The following is a 19,385-nucleotide window of genomic DNA, read 5'->3' on the forward strand; positions in this document are numbered from 1 at the left end:
AAATAGTGCTAGTGTGTTAGCTAGTGTGTATTTTCATCACCTGTGTTTCCGGGAATAATGTTGGCAAGAAGCAAAAAAGGGAACTGAACTGAGCCCAGAGACCAGGGCCCACATCAGCATATTGCGTCAAAAGGGTAAGTCAAAATCCGAAATTGCATCCCAATTCAAGATAGCTCCAAGTACGGTCACAAAATCACTGAATAGAATTAAAGAAATCGGTTCATTCAAGTCTCGCACACGTAATGGCAGGCCACGTGTTACGTCTGATCGGACAGACGCAGCTAAAATAAGATGAAACCTTCCAGAAGACATCAACAAACCGAGTTGCCGAACCATTAGACTTAGACTGTTTGATGCAGGTCTGAAATCCTACACTCCAGCAAGGAAGCCGAAACTATCACAAAAAAATCACTGATCGTATAAAATTTTGTCGTCGTTACATGGCTTGGACAGCAGAGGACTGGGAATCATTGATGTTTTCTGATGAATCAACATTTACTCAGTTTTTCCATTATAATAAATATGTAAGACGCCCCCAAAACAAAAGCTATGACCAACGTTATGTCGTCCATACAGTGAAGCAAGCAGAAAAAGTGATGGTCTGGGGTTGTATTTCCGTAAAAGGACGTGGATCACTATGGATAATGCCAAGGAACACTACCATAAATGGAGAGGTGTATCTACAGATCCTTCAATAGAAGCTTCCAGCTGTTATGGACATTCATCAGTGAACTTATTTTCAACAAGATGGAGCTACGTGCCACGGTACTAAGAAAGTGAAATCCTGGCTAACCTCGCGCGACTACCAGTTGCTCCATCCATGGCCAGGCAGTTCACCAGATCTAAACATCATAGAAAATGCATAGTCCATCATGAAGATCAAGGTCTCGGAGAAGTCCCCAACGTCATACAATGACCTGGTACAAAAAATCAAGGAAGTATGGGTCACTGAAATTAAGCCAGATTACTGTCAAAGCTTGGCGCACTCTATGCCAAAACGGATATTGGAAGTGTTAAAAAACAAAGGACATGCTACAAAATACTAGAGTATGGAAATTACGATAATTTGTATCTATATTTGTTCAAGTAATCTTATAGTATACATTTTAAAAATAAAATGTAAAATTTCATAAATTGTATTAAGTGTGAGAGAATTAAAAGTATGAAAAATTGAAAATTTTGATGATTTTCCAGACTTTTGGCCACCACTGTATATATAGATAGTACTACACGGAAGAATTTAATGTAACTTTTCGGTTAGCTTTTGCGATTACAATATATAACATATACACAACATGAAAGCCACGTCAAGTTACACCATTAATGCCGAGTGCACGGTGTTTACATTTGAAACAACTAAAATATTCTTCCATGCGTGTACAGTAAATGTAAAATATGTATTTAAACGGCGCCATTATTTTGTACCTAATACCGTTTTATACCAAACGTTATTCCTCTCGGTTGAATAGTTATCGGCTTTTAAAAATGTGAAGTGATAACTACATTGTTTACATCTCACGCGGCCGCCATTACACCTGCACTCGTGACTTAAAGCTCGTTTCTGATTGGTTATGCTACGGATGATACGGAAATAGGACGGGTTCTATCCTTGAGAAATGCCATGAAATATGCCATGGCATCTGAAATGCCATAAGATTTTTAACTTTACACGGTAGCATTTTGGTCATTGCACAAATGTTAAGGAAAATGCTTTCGTCTAAAGCTGGACTTAGGCATGTAGCTGCAAATTTCTAAATTTTCTAACATTGTCGTGGTCAGAATGTTGATGACTTTCATCCCTTTGTTCCCTCACTACCGGCCTACAACGTCCTTTAACAAATATGCACTATTTTCAAAGTTTGAACTACAAAATTACGTATAGCTCACGAGATGCCTTGCAATTTTTCGTCCGTCATCGTGTAACACGTTTATAGATTTTGCTCAAATGCAATACCAGACGAGATTCCAAAAAAATATTTAAAAATAACGGAGTTTCTTTTTTAAAACTTTGTTGTCAAGAAAATTGATTGTAGTAAAACAGAATGTTTACTGTTGAGTAGCTTGCAGTGACGTGCGGTGACGTCGACACTTGGGGTAGCAGTCAGTGGCGTGCTCAAGGGGGGGGGGGTTGGTGTGGATCACACCCCTCCTCCCTTTAGGGCCAGTATTCCTACAAAAAAGAAGAATGTCAATAACAGGAAAAGATTGCAAAATTATGAATGAGTACTAGAAAAAAGTACACGTAACCCCACCCACATTCGAAAATAAAAAAACTATTTGATTTGACTCTAAGCCAGAGATCCTGGGTTCGAATCTCGGATTGGCCATTTGTGTTCTTTGTGTGTGTCCCTTCATCAATTTTGTCGTACCAAAGGTGGCGGAAAAGCGAAGTAAAATAAACCAAATTGAGCAATGAATCAATGATTTGATTTCATTTTTGTTACTTAGCGTCGCTTTTTTGTCACATTTGGTTAATTGCGAAGATGATACGATGAAATTGATGAAGGGACGAGCACAGGGAACGCCCATGCCCGGGTCGGGGTTCGAACCCGGAACTCCTGGTGTCGTAGCGTGCTGTGATAACCACTCCCCCACGCTTGGTTGATTTGGTGACAAGTAACAAACCACAACACACTTTTTTGTAGTTTCTTCAATGATATTCATTTGACTTTTTGAGTTCTGAGATACATTTTTCATTCCAAATTATTTCATTATTCACTGCAACACATAGGACAAGAATGCGCACTCATCACGGGTTCGAATCCTGGCCTGGATTTTTCATATGAGGTCCCTTCACCAATTTCATCATATCATCACTCAATCCTCATTTTCGCGATAACCAAATGTGGCAGAAAAGCGAAGTAAAATAAACCAAACCAACAACAATATGAACACGCGTTCTCTTGCCCAAATAAATGCATCCGTATTTATGACTGTTAGAGACCAAGAGTAGTATATTTAAATAAAACACTACTAAAACGAGAGTCAGAGAGAGCCTGAGCACATATTTGTAATTTAATCATTATATATTCCATATTTGAAAAAGAAAAAAGAAAGAAAGCATAACATTATTGTCTGCACATAACACGTTCCCATTTCATAAATAATAAAACTACACCCCATATTATACATACGCACATATTGTACAACGTGTAAAAGGTTGTGTAAATACAGAGAACATAAGTACTGCGGAAATTTTTACCCTGAGTTCTTTAGAGGATTTACAAAAAAATTATGAGAGACCAATCCCCTATCTGTCCTATAGGAGATAGACTGGGGGACCTGAAAGCACGGGCTTTCAACCATTGCAGCGCGGGGCAAGGGAGGTAGAGATCTTCCTTTTGTCTTCGGCCGGCCGTTTCTACCTGGAAACTGGCCTGGCTGAAGAAGAGCGAGCTAGGGTATCCAGCCAGCTTTGCCCGCGGAGAACACCGATGGACGAGAAGCGCGTGGAAAAGAGTATGAGCTGTGGTGGCTTTAACAAGACAATAAATATTGTGATTTGAATATAATTCGAGATGTGAGATTGATTGATCTATCTCTGCTAGACTAGCTACTCCTCAGTGCACGTCACTGGTAGCTTGTTTAAGAAGAAAATATTTTGAAGGTCTACAAAAATTATTCTTGCCAACTAAGATACTAAAAAAATATTTTATAGTACACTGCGTTATTTTTTTAATGTCCACTGTATGCACAGATAGGCTAAAGTTTTAAGTGGGATCAGAACTACCGTCAAACGGGGTAACTTCCTACAGATTTTGGCATATTCTAATTTGCCCTGCAAAATCCGTGGCTAGTGACAACACGAAAATTATACGCGAGGAACACTTTGTCCTTTACAAATGTACTGAAGGAATACCAAATAAATTCCAAAATATTAGGGTGGGGGCAAATATGTCAGCATTTTCGTAACGAAAATAGGGTAACTTCGTCCACTCTGCTTACGTTCCTAGCAGGTCAAAATTACTCCCATGAAGAGGTAAGGTCGTCACGCAGAATCGTGTGAATTGCAAAATATATCCTCTTGTCAAAGTAGTGACGTTTGTGTGGCGTTTATTCTTATTTTATTTTACAAAGAAGCTCTTGCATGGGAAATATTTGTAGCAAGCCTGGATGTCAAATCATGACGCTTCACAAACGTCACTCCCGGCATGTTGTTGCGAAATTTCTTCACGGTGACACCGTGCTTGTCTAGGTAGGTTCCATCAGGAGAGCAGCATCGGCCTGGGTAAAAGGAATGTTCCATGTCGTCAGACCTTTTAGCGTTTCTACGATTGCTCCTTCTATCTCGTCTAGTGTCCGAGGGCAACCGACCGGTCCCGAGTGACGTTTGCGAACTTTGTCCTGCAGCGTTGTTCGGGGAACTCTTGTGATGCCGAAGCTTCCGGGACAGTTTTTCCCTTTCCGATCAGTCAGTCGTAAAGCCTCCTGCACCTGATCGGAGGTATAGTTCTGATATTTCCGACCAGTAGCGTACGCAGGATTTCATCAGGGGGGGTTATTTCGAAAACTTTCTACAAATTCACATTACCATTGTTTTATTATACTTTAATTAATTAATTAATAATACATATAATTAATTAATTAGTTTAATTACTACTAATACTACTACTAATGCAGCTGCTGTTACTACTTATATCACTACTATTATTAAGTAGTAGAGATCTACATAAATATATTTATGAAAGCAATAGAACAAAATTACATTTTTTTGTTTCTTTGTTACGAAATAATTGTCTAGTTAACGGTTATTTGTATATGATAGGGGAGACATTTCAAGTGTGAAGAACATCCATAAAACAAGCAAATATATTAAATTTATTGAAATAATCAAAATATGAAACTCATTCAAGGAGTCGCGGTGGTCTAGTCTGACAATCTCGTGGAAGATCCGGGTTCGATTCCCGGAATGGGTTGGAATTTATCTAGCCTTGTCTCCGCACCCAGCCTCATATCAATGGGTACCTGAGAGCAATCCTGGGGGATAAAGGCTGCAGGAGCATGGTGCTGATCACATCACCTGCAAAGTGACCGAGATCGAGAACGTGTTGGGCTCACCACACTAGGGATGGCCAGATCCGGATCCTGGCGGATCCGAAATCCGGATCCGGTTGGTTCCTTTTCCTAAGGATCCGGATCCTAAAATTTTTCGGATCCGGATCCGCGGATCCGGAATTTTCAGATCCGGATCCGGTACTTTCGGATCCGGATCCAGAACTTTCGGATCCGGATCCAGAACTTTCGGATCCGGATCCAGAACTTTCGGATCCGGATCCAGAACTTTTGTATCCGGATCCGGTACTTTTGGAACCGGAACCGGATCCGTTTTGCCATCCCACATGCGCTTCTTTGGAAAGTAAGAATGTGCTTATAACATATTGTTACCTGCTAATATACATATATATATATATATATATATATATATATAATATACATAGATACACACACATATATATATATAGTGTGTGTACGCGCGTGCGCGATTTGTAATTAATTAATACACTTACAAGCGAGGTCTAAGTCTCCCCCTCCGATTTCCATGAAACTTGGCAGGTGTATAGAGCCCCCCCCCCCTCAAATGTCAAGATGAGGAGAAATTGAAGTGGGGATCTGACCCCGAAACCACGTAAATATGGCATAGGAAAAAACAGGGGGCATAGGGCCTCTCTATACACCTGTCAAATTCCATGGAAATCGGAGGGGGACACAGGGGTCAGATGATCCACACGTCAATTTGTACTCATCTTACTCATCTTGATATTTGAGGCGGGTTTTGCCCCCTAAAACAGTTTTTTAGCCGAAACATAAAAAACACGTATTTCTTCCTTTGGGCCCCTCTATACACCTGCAAAGTTTCATGAAAATCGGAGGGGGACACAGGGGTCAGATCCTTACTTCAATTTATCCTCATCTTTTCATTTGAGGGGATTTTGCCCCTAAAACAGTTTTTAGCTGAAACAAAAAATACACGTATTTCTTCCTTTGGGCCCCTCTATACACCTAACACGTTTCATGGAAATCGGAAGGGAACACAGGGGTCAGATCCCCACTTCAATTTGTCCTCATATTGACATTTGAGGGGAGGTTGCCCCCTAGAACAGATTTTTAGCCCAAACAAAAAAAAAACACGTATTTCTTCATTTGGGTCCGTTTATACACACCTGCCAAGTTTCATGGAAATCGGAGGGGGACACAGCGGTCAGATCCCCACTTCAATTTGTCCTCATCTTGACAATTGAGTGGGTGTTGCCCTGTAAAACAGTTTTTTAGCTGAAACAAAAAAAAACACGTATTTCTTCCATTGGGCCCCACTATAGACCTGCCAAGTTTCATGGAAATCGGAGGGGGACACAGCGGTCAGATCCCCACTTCAATTTGTCCTCATCTTGACAATTGAGTGGGTGTTGCCCTGTAAAACAGTTTTTTAGCTGAAACAAAAAAAAACACGTATTTCTTCCATTGGGCCCCACTATAGACCTGCCAAGTTTCATGGAAATCGGAGGGGGACACAGCGGTCAGATCCCCACTTCAATTTGTCCTCATCTTGACAATTGAGTGGGTGTTGCCCTGTAAAACAGTTTTTTAGCTGAAACAAAAAAAAACACGTATTTCTTCCATTGGGCCCCACTATAGACCTGCCAAGTTTCATGGAAATCGGAGGGGGACACAGCGGTCAGATCCCCACTTCAATTTGTCCTCATCTTGACAATTGAGTGGGTGTTGCCCTGTAAAACAGTTTTTTAGCTGAAACAAAAAAAAACACGTATTTCTTCCATTGGGCCCCACTATAGACCTGCCAAGTTTCATGGAAATCGGAGGGGGACACAGCGGTCAGATCCCCACTTCAATTTGTCCTCATCTTGACAATTGAGTGGGTGTTGCCCTGTAAAACAGTTTTTTAGCTGAAACAAAAAAAAACACGTATTTCTTCCATTGGGCCCCACTATAGACCTGCCAAGTTTCATGGAAATCGGAGGGGGACACAGCGGTCAGATCCCCACTTCAATTTGTCCTCATCTTGACAATTGAGTGGGTGTTGCCCTGTAAAACAGTTTTTTAGCTGAAACAAAAAAAAACACGTATTTCTTCCATTGGGCCCCACTATAGACCTGCCAAGTTTCATGGAAATCGGAGGGGGACACAGCGGTCAGATCCCCACTTCAATTTGTCCTCATCTTGACAATTGAGTGGGTGTTGCCCTGTAAAACCGTTTTTTAGCTGAAACAAAAAAAAACACGTATTTCTTCCATTGGGCCCCACTATAGACCTGCCAAGTTTCATGGAAATCGGAGGGGGACACAGCGGTCAGATCCCCACTTCAATTTGTCCTCATCTTGACAATTGAGTGGGTGTTGCCCTGTAAAACCGTTTTTTAGCTGAAACAAAAAAAAAACACGTATTTCTTCCTTTGGGCCCCACTATACACCTGCCAAGTTTCATGGAAATCGGAGGGGAACACAGGGGTCAGATCCTCACTTCAATTTGTCCAAATCTTGACATTTGACGGGGGTTTTGCCCCCTAAAACAGTTTTTTTAGCTGAAGCAAAAAAAAACACGTATTTCTTTCTTTGGGCCCGTTTATACACACACCTGCCAAGTATCATGGAAATCGGAGGGGTACACAGGGGTCAGATCCTCACTTCAATTTGTCCTAATCTTGACATTTGACGGGGGTTTTGCCCCCTAAAACAGTTTTTTAGCTGAAACAAAAAAACACGTATTTCTTCCTTTGGGCCCCACTATACGCCTGCCAGGTTTCATGGAAATCGGAGGGGGACACTTAGATAACCTCCCTTGTTAGTCTTACACTTTGTAATTATATAACACTGCATATATTATAATGTTTTATCTTAATTTGTAAAACTGTAACTGTAGAACAATTGTATAATTTTTGTATAATATTTCTATCTTGTTATATGTGTTAAAGGTTTCATCCTGGAATTGAATGTCTCACATTTATGTGTGTTTTCATTTCCAATACATTCGAATGAATACATATTCGTTTCAATGGCATTTACAAAATCACCTCTGACATTTTATGTTAAACAAGTAAGATTTTTTTTGTGCACGAGTGTGTTAGCCGATGCGTAGCAAAGTATTTTAGGAACAACACTTGAAAAAAATTCTTGTAGGACTAACTAATGAAAAATTTCTTTGTAATCGAAGATCATAATACCTTTTAAGGTGTGGTAATATTATAATGGGATTGAGATACGAAACTCTCGGATCCGGATCCAGATCCCAAACTTTGAGACCCGGATCCGGAATTTTCGGATTCGGATCCAGATCCGAAACTTTCAGATCCGGAACTCTCGGATCCGGATCCAGATCCGGAACTTTCGGATCCGGAACTTTTGGATCCGGATCCGGATCCGTTTGGCCATCCCTACACCACACCACTACGTGTGCCTTCATGGCACGGTGCTATATGCACGGGGAAATTTGAATTTATGGAACTCATCCAGGATGATCATGAAGCGCGAGAATACATGTTGCTAAATTCCACTGAGTCTATGTTTTCCTTCAAAAGTAAGTTTATAGACATTCCAACACATTAATCACTTCTAGGTGATTTACAAAGCACTTCTTCAACATTATTTAATGATGTGGATGTACACTCAGCATCACTTGAGAGTTCACAAGGGGATGTGAAATTAGTACCGGGAAGAACGCTTGCAATAAGGTCGGCACACTGCGAAGAAGCAAGGCATTTTCACAATTCTCGCGAGAGTCGCTGCGGGACTTTTTGCAAAAAAATTGCTAAATTGAACTTTACGGCCGCTTAGATTGTGTTTGGAATGTTATGTTTTTCTCCATGCTGCAATGGAATAATAATTCAAATTATTATTATTATTATTATTATTATTATTATTATTATTATTATTATTATTATTATTATTATTATTACTGTCGCAGATCTTTGACTATAATAAATTAGCCATTTTTAATTTTTTCTACAGCCTTTTCCATAATATTTCAAAAGCTCAAGGAGGGGTTTAAACCCGGTAACCCCCCCTTGCGTACGCCACTGTTTCCGACCACCAACTACCTTCTTATCAGTGACGTATACTGAGTCCAAGATCTGGGCTATCTCACTATGTCACGTAGTCCTAGGTTATGAATAGAAATACATTTACCAACTCATACGAAATCAGGTTGCCAACTCATAGAAAACCAGGTTACCAACTCATAAGAAATCAGGTTGCCAACTCCAGAATCAGCATCATCATCTCACTGATATGAATAATATTATTTACCATTTCTGATCGATTATTCTCTCCTGCATTTTATTCTCTAGACTTCAGGCTTCGCAGATAGGCTAGCTGGCCTAGAATATACTTCTTATATGTTCTTGGCATCGTGTACGAGAAAATGCTGCAAACAGCGCCAAAGCACAATGCACTTGCACACAACACACTTCCTCCCTTGATGTCCGCTCCACGTGGCTTCCGTATCGTACCCAAGGCATTGGGTGTAGAAGTGTCAAGTCTTAACATAGCAGAGAAAGGAATGCTGAATAAGGAATCAGGCAAAGGTTAGGTTATTGACTTGGGAGGCGGATGTGGCAAGTTGGAAGGGAGAGAGAATGGAGAGTTGGCGAGTGGACGGGATAGAGCAAGAAAGTTGAAGGGACGATTATTGGACAGTGGTGCATGAGGAGAGTGAACTCTGGCTGGAAGGTCAGATGTGTGTCAATTACCATTATTGAGAGGACAATCTATGGAATAACCTTCATCCAATTGTGAGGCAAGTAATATCCTTTTTCTTAACAAATCCATATCGGCTGTCATGGAGAGTACAGAAATCCAATTATTGTACATGTGAATTATTTTGCCATTCCTTGGAATGTATCCTCTCGCATATGTCACATTTTGGCCAAGCGAATGATAACAGTAGTATATTCATATACGTTCAAACCAATACTTGGTACGAGGCTTATTATTTTTATTAATTTAAGCACAATGGAAAACCTATTTTGACGATGTTTTTGTCGATTTTATACTATTGCAAATCTGTGATTTTTCATCTCGTACTTCGTACGAGTGTTATAATTTCTTTCGAGTTAAACTACGTAACACCTACACCCACCCACACCTACATCCACCTACACCCACGCACACCCACACCCACCCACGCACACCCACACAAAACCACGCATACCCACGCCCACGCCCACCCACGGACACCCACGCACACCCACGCCTATACCTACACCTACGCCCACCCACGCACACCCACACACGCACACCCATGTTATGCAACAAGTTATAACGCAATGTTTACGCAAAAAGTTATTACGTCGACCCGTATCTAGCGTGTTGTTGGTTATGACGTAATGGGTGTCTTCTGATTGACTTACTGTTTCGGATGTTTTCATCCGTGCTTAGGTTACTTAAAGGATTTTCGCATTACAGATTAGTCAGTATCGTGAGATTGTTTTAAAGAGTATGGATGTGTTGTTGCAGTGTTAAAAGTTAAGTATTTAATTTATTTTAAAGCTACATACTATTTATTATTTTAAGTTTAAAAAAAGTGTATCAAGTGATTTTTTTTTCATAGTAATTTCGATCAGATTGAGTTTTGATGTGATCAGATGTTACTTGTTGTCTCCGGAAATTCTGTATAAATAACATAGCTGAAAATTATATCGTATAAGCTAAAATTATTTTATTTTGAAGGTGGTTTAAGTCGTTTTTCACACAGATTGAATTTGTATAAATTTGTATTTGTATTGAATTTTGTATTTTTTCCCGAGAAAATTTATATACGCGTATAAATACTAGAGCTGAAAAAAAATATAATTATAACTATTGTCTTTTAAGTTACATTCTATCAATTATCGTAAGTTTAAAAGTGCTTTTTTTCTAGTAAATAGAATCTTATTGAATTTTTACTTCATTGTGCGTTTTGTATTTTTCCCCGAGAAAATTTATATATAAATACCGAGAAACTTGTATTTAAATAACACCTTGTAAAAATGACAACTCGTATAACCGATTTACCACTCGAACTGTTGCACAAGATTTTTGCGTACACATTCGATGGAGGTGAGGATGTCGCGAGGCTCGTCGACTTAAGCACAATAGGGCCTGAATTTCGTCCACCGTGCGAGATGATTTTTATGGACAATCTTCGCAAAATAAGCGGTATGAAAAACTTGCAGAATCCCGATTCTCTTTTTCGGGCTGCAGGCAAAAAGTTGGCCGATAGGATGGACGAGCTTCATGAGGCGAGGGAAGGAAGGAGACGATATACGGACGATTGGTATGAGTCAAACGCGGAAACAGACAGCATCATCACACAACTCATCGCATTGACTGAGGCGCGAACTTTCTTCCTAACCTCGCATGATATATAAATAAAATACCATCACTATGAAACCCAAAGGTGTCGTCTATCAGGTACCATAGGCGGACCTCAAATCTCTCGGAGATTCGAATCCTGTTAGGTTAAACAGCATAAAAATTTCACAGCAAAAATTCTCATATGGACTGACGATTTTTTTAACAGACTTAATAATGAGTTATAACTTGTGTTGTGATACCACTATAAACTGTATACAAAATATGCAGTCCCTGGAATGAGATGGACGAGGCTTATGAACCTCGACCTATACAGTTGTACAATCTGGCAATGAATGGATTGTTTTTTTTTACTAAGTATAGCAGTGTGATATTTAGTTTTCTCTTTGTTAACTTCCAAACCTATCTCTTTAGCAGTTTTGAAAAATATTTTAGCATTATTCTTAATTGTATTCACATCATCCCCCAGTAAGTCTACATCATCTGCATATGCTAACAACTGAGTCACACCATTTAATTTTAGTCCTTCTTTAGTTTCTTTTACCTTCCTAACAGCATTATCTAAGGCAAAATTAAAGAGCAATGGAGATAATGCATCTCCTTGTTTTAACCCATCATGAATTGTAAATTTGTCAGACATATTAATACCCACACGAATTTTACTTTCTGTTTCACTGGTGCATATTTTTATCATACTAACAAGCTTCTTAGGTATTCCAAACTCTACTAATATATTATATAATTTATCTCTTTTGACCGAATCATATGCTTTTTTGAAATCAATGAATAGCTGATGGACATTTTGATTATATTCCCTTTTTTCAAGTGTCTGTCTGATGTGAAAAATTTGATCTGTAGTTCTTTATTCCATATTAAACAAATTAATTTATGAATTTGACATATTAATGAATTTCCACCATATTTAATAAACTCAGCTGGTATTAAATCAATGCCAGGTGCTTTGTTATTCTTTAGCCTTTTAATAGCATCCTTAACTTCAATCAAGTTAGGTTCTGGAACTAAAGGTTCTGCTGTGTGGACTTCATTTACTTCTGATTTATCTCCTATATGGACATTTAAAAGGTCATTAAAGTAGTTCTTCCATCTATTTAGAATATCGCTTGGGTCAGCTAGAAAATCACCGTCTTTATCTTTTATCAAGTTTACTTTAGGTTGCCACCCCTTTCTAAACACATTTACACCTTTATATAAATCTCTGATATTTTTGTTTTTGCTGTTTCTTTCAATTTCGTTAATTTTGCTTTTCAAGTAAGCTCCTTTTTTTACTTCTAAACGTGCGGTTAACTTCTCGCTTATAATTGTTTAGATTTGTATCATCAGAGTTATTTAACCACCTAAGTCTAGCCTGATTTCTTATTTCTATTAGATTATGATATTCATTATCAAACCATGGCTTACTTTTTCTCGGTTTATGGTATCCTATACTTTCTTTAGCTGCTGATTCTATTGCATTACGTATGTGCTCCCAATTCTTATTTACGTCTGTTTCATTTATATTTTCATCATCATTTAAATCCTGCAAAACATCAAATCTATTTGACAGTTTAATTTGGTAATCTTTCTTAATTCTTTCATCAGTAAACTTTCCTGTATCAAATTTTATAACTTTTAGATTTTGTTGCTTATGATTTATCACTGAGAGTCTTTCTCTTAATTTAGCAATTATTAAATAATGGTCACTGGCACAGTCAGCACCTCTATGTGTACGAACGTCAATTATACTAGTATGCCTTCTCTTATCAATGAGAATATGATCTATCTGATTATGAGTTTTACCATCTGGAGAAGACCAGGTATATTTATGGATATCTTTATGTTTAAAAGTGGTACTTTTCACAATTAAATTCTTTGAGGTTGCAAAAGTAATCAATCTTATACCATTATCATTACTTAATTCATAAAGACTTTCTTTACCAATCGTGGGTTTAAATGTCTCTTCTTTGCCAATCTGTGCATTACAATCACCTAACAGTATTTTCATATCATACTGAGAAAATTTATCAAAGACCTGTTCTAACTCTGTATAAAAATCATCTTTAGTATTATCATCTTTACCTTCCGTTGGTGCATGTATGTTCATTAAAATAATTTTACACCACCTACCCTGTAAAACTGCATATGATATCCTATCATTAATAAATTCTACTGTTTTAAGAGCCGAGATAATTCTATTATTTATGAAAAAGCCTGTTCCAAAATTATGATTTTCAGTACCACCATAGAAAAAAGTATAATTTTTAGTTTTACAATTCCCTTCTCCTGGCCACCTAACTTCCTGGACAGCTACTACATCTAATTTATACTCAACTATCTCATTAACTGTACACTGAAATGCTCCAGGCCGGTAAAGGCTCAGAACATTCCAGGTGCCTAATTTAATATCCTTATTCCTAACGTAGATCTTATCCTTAGTCCAGGGACCTCCCAAAGTAGTCCCCACCCGGAGATCCGAACGGGGGACTATTTTACCTCCGGAATATTTTACCTTGGGAACATCCATGGCCTTATATTGCTGTTTCTTGACATTTTTTTTTACAGTGCAGAGTTGTCAGCTCTACGCCTAACCCCCAATATGAATGGAGGAACTACTACACAAGACGAACACAAACACATTAGACAGCACAACTACTACACAAGAAACACACAAACACATCACAACTATAACACAATATAAACACAAACACACTACAACTACTACACAATATAAACATAAACAAACTACACACCACAACTACTATACAAGACAAACACAATCAAATTAGACAGCACAACTACTACGCAAGACAAAACAAACATACTAGATAGCACAACTACTACACAAACATACTAGACAGCACAACTACAACACAAGACATATACATACATATCACCGATAATACACAAGACAAACAGAAATACATTAGACATCATAACTACTACATAAGATAAACACAAACACACTAGACAGCACAACTACTACACAAGACAATCCCAACCACATATAATCCCAAACTAACTAAAACATTCTGAATTGTCAATGTTGGAAGAGATTGATATGATGTATGTATTTAAGTTGTTGTTGTTTTTTTGCCTCATGCAAAAATACATTCCACCTATTTAAAATTCTAGATAAGGTTGTAATGACAAATTAATATTCAATCGTGAGAATTGCAGTGTGATTCGCTTATTTTAATATCAGGCAACAATGTTAGAAAGTGTCTGCATGGCCCCAAGAATACAATTTAAAATCACTAATGTGATATGAACTCCCTTCACTTGTGTGTATTTGAATATGAAAGTGAGGTACTTTGAATAGTTGAGGAGAACAATCACAAATAAGCTTGCAACGGTATTGGGAGGGGTCACGAGTTCAAACTTCAGACGATTTCTGCTAATCTGCTAAGGCCCAGGGTGTACGGAAATCAGGACGAAAATTTGTAAAAAAGAAGAGACAATTTTGGCTAATGGCAACGATGAGGATGAATAATGATAATTATGATGAAATTAATGTGTGGCACTTAGAAAACAAAACTTCAAAGTGTATTGCACCAACAGCTACAATTGTCCCCCCTCCCCCCACACAAGGTAGTTAACAGAGGTGTACTTTTGTTGGTTTACGACTCTGAGGGCTTAAGTTACTATGTTCACCTATAGCTGTACATATTAAAAAAAGAAATGACCTGAGCAATAAAATATAACAATACCTATTCTGGCTTTTTGTCGGATGACGTAGTGGTAACGTTGTTGCAATCACACTTCTGATGGTGTTTTGCATAACATGAAATACTGTTAATGGAAATGTGTTGTTTCTAATAGTCTATATAGAAATCAGATAACAAGAAAAAGAAGAAAATAAATGTTGCAGGCAGATACGAAGCTTCAACCCAAACACATATATGATCAGACAGGATGTCAACGATGCGTTTATAACTAACATGTGATTATTCAAAATTCAAATAGTGCAGTGGGAAACAACTAACTAACTAACTCTCTAGACTTCTTAAACCCGAAGAGAGCAAATACAAGCACAAGTGTAAATAATTAAATAAGTTACAAGGGGCTGAGACATGGTTCGAATCTTTTGATCTAGGTATGGATGCAGACAGGTACTAAGTTTTGTGTGTGGACACAATTGATAATGGAAAAATCCCCTACAACACAATAACATAGTGGTAATGTTGGTCTTGATTGTTTCTATTGATAACATAGTGGTTAAACGAAAGAAAGAAAGAAAAAAATTAAAACACTGTCCCCTATTAAGAAATACTTCTCGAAATTATTCAACCACTTTTTTTCTCTTCCTATCTTCGTAACTAAAAAATGTTTTGTCAAACGTTTGGAAGACTATGAAAATATTGAAACATATGATGTAATAATAAAATGTTGTTGCATTGTAATCAAATGAATTTGTTGAATATGTAGAATATGGTAGGATATATCTTAAAATTTTAGAAGCTATTTGTTATGGTATTCTCTTTCTCTGAACAACATTTTATTATTACATCATATGTTTCAATATTTTCATAGTCATCCAAACGTTTGACAAAACATTTTTTAGTTACGAAGATAGGAAGAGAAAGAAAGTGGTTGAATAATTTCGAGAAGTATTTCTTAATAGGGGACAGTGTTTTAATTTCTTTCTTTCTTTCTTTCGTGTAACCACTATGTTATCAATAGAAACAATCAAGACCAACATTACCAGTATGTTATTGTGTTGAAGGGGATTTTTCCATTATCAATTGTGTCCACACACAAAACTTAGTACCTGTCTGCATCCATACCTAGATCAAAAGATTCGAACCATGTCTCAGCCCCTTGTAACTTATTTAATTATTTACACTTGTGCTTGTATTTGCTCTCTTCGGGTTTAAGAAGTCTAGAGAGTTAGTTAGTTAGTTGTTTCCCACTGCACTATTTGAATTTTGAATAATCACATGTTAGTTATAAACGCATCGTTGACATCCTGTCTGATCATATATGTGTTTGGGTTGAAGCTTCGTATCTGCCTGCAACATTTATTTTCTTCTTTTTCTTGTTATCTGCTTTCTATATAGACTATCAGAAACAACACGTTTCCATTAACAGTATTTCATGTTATGCAAAACACCATCAGAAGTGTGATTGCAACAACGTTACCACTACGTCATCCGACAAAAAGCCAGAATAGGTATTGTTATATTTTATTGCTCAGGTCATTTCTTTTTTTAATATGTACAGCTATAGGTGAACATAGTAACTTAAGCCCTCAGAGTCGTAAACCAACAAAAGTACACCTCTGTTAACTACCTTGTGTGGGGGGAGGGGGGACAATTGTAGCTGTTGGTGCAATACACTTTGAAGTTTTGTTTTCTAAGTGCCACACATCAATTTCATCATAATTATCATTATTCATCCTCATCGTTGCCATTAGCCAAAATTGTCTCTTCTTTTTTACAAATTTTCGTACTGATATCCGTACACCCTGGGCCTTAGCAGATTAACAGAAATCGTCTGAAGTTTGAACTCGTGACCCCTCCCAATACCGTTGCAAGCTTATTTGTGATTGTTCTCCTCAACTATTCAAAGTACCTCACTTTCATATTCAAATACACACAAGTGAAGGGAGTTCATATCACATTAGTGATTTTAAATTGTATTCTTGGGGGCCATGCACACACTTTCTAACATTGTTGTCTGATATTAAAATAAGTGAAAACACACTGCTATGCTTAATAAAAAGAAACATCCATTCATTGCCAGATTGTACAACTGTATAGTTCGAGGTTCATAAGCCTCGTCCATCTCATTCCAGGGACTGCATATTTTGTATACAGTTTATAGTGGTATCACAACACAAGTTATAACTCATTATTAAGTCTGTTAAAAAAAATCGTCAGTCCATATGAGAATTTTTGCTGTGAAATTTTTATGCTGTTTAACCTAACAGGATTCGAATCTCCGAGAGATTTGAGGTCCGCCTATGGTACCTGATAGACGACACCTTTGGGTTTCATAGTGATGGTATTTTATTTATATATCATGCGAGGTTAGGAAGAAAGTTCGCGCCTCAGTCAATGCGATGAGTTGTGTGATGATGCTGTCCGTTTCCGCGTTTGACTCATACCAATCGTCCGTATATCGTCTCCTTCCTTCCCTCGCCTCATGAAGCTCGTCCATCCTATCGGCCAACTTTTTGCCTGCAGCCCGAAAAAGAGAATCGGGATTCTGCAAGTTTTTCATACCACTTATTTTGCGAAGATTGTCCATGAAAATCATCTCGCACGGTGGACGAAATTCAGGCCCTATTTTGCTTAAGTCGACGAGCCTCGCGACATCCTCACCTCCTACGAATGTGTACGCAAAAATCTTGTGCAGCAGTTCGAGTGGTAAATCGGTTATACGAGTTGTCATTTTTACAAGGTGTTATTTAAATAGAAGTTTCTCGGTATTTATATATAAATTTTCTCGGGGAAAAATTAAAACGCACAATAAGTCAAAATTCAATAAGATTCTATTTACTAGAAAAAAACACTTTTAAACTTACGATAATTGATAGAATGTAACTTAAAAGACAATAGTTATAATTATAATTTTTTTCAGCTCTAGTATTTATATATAAATTTTCTCGGGAAAAATACAAAATTCAATACAAATACAAATTTATACAAATTCAATCTGTGTGAAAAACGACTTAAACCACCTTCAAAATAAAATAATTTTAGCTTATACGATAAAATTTTCAGCTATGTTATTTATACAGAATTTCCGGAGACAACAAGCAACTCAATCTGATCGAAATTACTATGAAAAAAAATCACTTGATACACTTTTTTTAAACTTAAAATAATAAATAGTATGTAGCTTTAAAATAAATTAAATACTTAACTTTTAACACTGCAACAACACATCCATACTCTTTAAAACGCTCTCACGATACTGACTAATCTGTAATGCGAAAACCCTTTAAGTAACCTAAGCGCGGATGAAAACATCCGAAACAGTAAGTCAATCACAAGACACCCATTACGTCATAACCAACAACACGCTAGATACGGGTCTGCGTAATAACTTGTTGCGTAAACATTGCGTAATAACTTGTTGCATAACATGGGTGTGCGTGGGTGGGTGTGGGTGGATGTAGGTGTTACGTACTTCAACTCGAAAGAAACTATAACACTCGTACGAAGTACGAGATGAAAAATCACAGATTTGCAATAGTATAAAATCGACAAAAACATCGTCAAAATAGGTTTTCCATTGTGCTTAAATTAATAAAAATAATAGGCCTCGTACCAAGTATTGGTTTGAACGTATATGATTATACTACTGATAACCATATGAAAGATGAATAACTACATCACCCAATACAATCTAAAGGTCTCTAGTTCGATCCCAACGCAGTATTAGCATTGCGTTACGCTTCATACTCCCTTTGTTCCACCAGCATGTGTCTCCTACCGACATCTATCGGTCTCATGACGAAGTTATCTCAAATACGAAGTTACCCCGTTTGACGGTATATGTCGCCACTTGGAATCGAAAGACACACACACAACTTTAATATACAGCTATCAGTTTTGCACACTGTTAAGAACTTGAAGAAAACACTCCTAGTCTGTGATGTTTTACTTTAATATACTCATATCATGTAAAAGGTTATTTTCACTGGCAGGCAGAATGAACATTATTGCAATGAATCAAAGGTTTACAACATGTAAAGTGAAAAAGTAAAATATGAGGTATTACGCAACACTAACTTTATTGCAAAATATTTTAGTTTACAGCATATATTCACGAAAATGACAATATAAATCGTAAAAATTCTCACAAAATATTGAAAAAAATGATTACATTTTCACCATCATTTGAATTTTATAAACAACAAAACATGCTGCTTCATGACGGTACAACAGTAAAGAAAAACTATATAAAGATCTGAAAACTTTCAAAATTGCTAGTGATAGCAAATTAATAAAAAAAGTAATACTCAAATTTACAATAAAGCTCTAGCTCAAAATTGCATAGAAAAATGGAATTGGCACAGTTAATATTATTATCAGTTGTAACGTTTCTTCAATCACAATGTGCTATTTACTCTTAATA

General features: G+C 37.3%; 1 protein-coding gene across 1 annotated transcript in view; it reads left to right on the top strand.

The window, feature by feature from the left end:
* LOC146000444 (cyclin-dependent kinase-like 4) overlaps positions 1 to 19,385 on the top strand; it is a 346,071-nt gene that overhangs the window by 178,735 nt on the left and 147,951 nt on the right. The window lies entirely within an intron of this gene.

This window comes from Lepisma saccharinum, chromosome 16 (genome assembly GCF_977018435.1).
Source record: "Lepisma saccharinum chromosome 16, izLepSacc3.1, whole genome shotgun sequence".
NCBI lineage: Eukaryota > Metazoa > Arthropoda > Insecta > Zygentoma > Lepismatidae > Lepisma > Lepisma saccharinum.